At 33.3% G+C, this 2623-nt stretch overlaps 1 pseudogene; it reads right to left on the bottom strand.

Moving 5' to 3' along the window:
• Window positions 1-2263: 2263 nt before the first annotated feature.
• LOC111746998 lies at window positions 2264-2379 on the bottom strand (annotated as a pseudogene).
• Window positions 2380-2623: the final 244 nt, after the last annotated feature.

Here is a 2623-nt window from a genome sequence, read left to right as displayed (position 1 = left end):
GTTAGTCAATCTCTTTAGAAAGAGATGAGTGTTCCACTAAAATGATCCCCCCAAAAAACTCTTGTATATTTTTCAAGATCATATTTACTCTAAAGATATAACAATAATGAAGAATTGGAGACCATATTATAATGACAGAATATAGGAGACTAAAACTCAGAAATAAAATTCTCTAGCTCATTATAGATAAGCAAACCAAGGTTAAGTTGCCCAGGTCATTAGTTAATTGTCAGGAAAAAATAATTAAAATACTAGGTTTTTAATAGGTTGAGAAAGCAAAAACTGATTTTCTTCACTTTTTGTGAAAAAAATTAAAATTATACAATTGTTTTCTAATCCTTTAAAGTAATTTAAATAAAAGTAAATTTCTCATAACTATTCTTGGAGATAATACTGTAGCGTTGCTCTTGAAATAATCATCTCAGCGACATGGAAATGAGAGAGAGAAAATGACAAGCTTAGTCAAAGTTACCATCTTTTCCCTCAGGCAAACCCATGTAGGAGTATAATAGTAAACTGGCATAATCCTCTACAACTGGCATTACGTATGGGGTGTAAGAAGAAAGAGATGTGTGTGGGCACACCAGTGTGCTGTGAATGTGTGCATGTGCGTGTTTGTACATGAGCACAAACATAAATGAGTGTGTTTCTAAGTGGAGATGTGGGGACTTACTATAAAGTAGGTGATTTTCCACATCTACAGAAGGAAAATACATAATGATGTTGTATTCCCATCAAAATATACCCAGGTATACAAAACTAGAATTAAAAATTAAACCCAAAGATTTATTAGTTCCTTCAAACTGAATCTAGGAGTCCTTTTTAAAAATTGACTTTTTCTACCACATTTATTTTGATTATTAGCCTAAATCACTACAATTTACAGGTTCTATTAATTTCTTCTCAAACACTATAAGTCTACTTTAGAAATAGCTTAAGTTCCATCTAATCTAAAGATGCATTTCCAAAACACATGCATTAAAGTAGCCACAGCCTTTAATGTCTAGCTTACACTGAAAAGCTGTTATAGCTAATTCTTAAGCAGACATCTATACTGTACATAATAAGCATGAAACTTTAAATATTTCCTATTAATGTTTACAACTTCCCTCTATTTAGACAAGTCAATAATCTCTAGACACTTTTTAGTTCTGTCCCTAATTATGTCCTTCAAGAAATAGTATCAAATTTAGTCCCTCACTGAAAACACAGTGTTGTAGAAATAACATGGTTTCTTCAATTTTAAAGTCAACATCATCTAGTATTGTCTAAGCCTTGTGCTTGCTATCTAATCTTTGAAGTAAGAAAAAAATAAAAATAAATAAAGTCATTTGTAAAGTAGTAATAATAACCTCCCCAGGATAGAAAATAGTTTTCATCCCATATACCAATCCTATAAAAGTAGCTGCTAAAGTTGAGGTGGAGGGCAATGTTGTGAAGGATTCTTAAACCAAGTCCATAACTGGTAGGAAAAAAAGATACTTTTACAAAACAGATGTCTGCTACAGTCAAGAGAGGGAGAAGTAGTACCATGCACTTGCTATCCATAACTGAGATGATGGATAGATGACGCCTGGTCCACAGTGAGCACCCAAAATATGTTAATTTCCTTTGCATTCCTCACAAGTGGAATACAAAATTCAGAGAAAACTCAGATTTATACCCTGGAAACAGAGAAGACTCTGTATACCTTCTTCTCTTCCACAGCATCAGTTATCATTGAATTTCAAACACTCTCCCGTGTAAATATTCCAAAATAAACGTTAATCTTAAACTTCAACTTGTCCTCTTTTCAGAATTTTTCTTTTAAAAAACTTTCAGGTTTCCAACTCTCTAGGAGTTATCCTCCCAAATTGGAACTCCTCTACTTTCTTTTTGCTGTTACTATGCAATTACTGTCGAGTTAAAATAGTCTGAATTAGTCTTTTCTATATTTACTTTTACAAATTCATTTTATCCGTAACATTCCTATTCAATAACAGCCTAAACTTTAAGACACATACCACCACTCCAGCATCACCTAGAATAACCAACTATTATCTCTTTTCATAACACTATCTTAGAGTACTTTATAATTTGCAAAGCATATTAAATACTTTTTGATCCATAAGTACCTCTTTTGATCCATATATATGCCTATGAATTTATTTAATAATTTTTCTAAGAGGTGTTAACTTTTATTGTATTAAAGTAAATTTACTGTTCACAAATGCAATCCATTTTTCCCACTTTTGACCCATTTTATTATTATTATTATTATTTATGCCTACAGCACCTGGTCTTCGTAGGTGGTCTCCCATCCAAGTACTAACCAGGCCCGACCCTGCTTAGCTTCTGAGATCAGACATCAGGCTTGTTCAGGGTGGCATGGCCATAGACCATGGACTGTGGCTCCACTGGGGTGTGAACCCAGGACCTTCTGTGTGTAAAGCAAACCTGCTACACTATGGAACCACATCCTTGACCCACTTTTTAATTCATTGTTTTAATTCATTGTTTTTTGACTGTTAGCAGCTCATTAAGGTCATACCACAAAACCCTGAATAAGTGTATCCTTACAAAAAGGTGTTCTACTTAATTTTCTTGTTAACTGAGAATATCTTTTTGTTTTGACTACTGCACC

This window comes from Pteropus vampyrus, unplaced genomic scaffold (genome assembly GCF_000151845.1).
Source record: "Pteropus vampyrus isolate Shadow unplaced genomic scaffold, Pvam_2.0 Scaffold207, whole genome shotgun sequence".
Lineage (NCBI taxonomy): Eukaryota > Metazoa > Chordata > Mammalia > Chiroptera > Pteropodidae > Pteropus > Pteropus vampyrus.
Note: the sequence above shows the minus strand (reverse complement) of the source record. Positions and strands in the feature narration are given on the sequence as shown.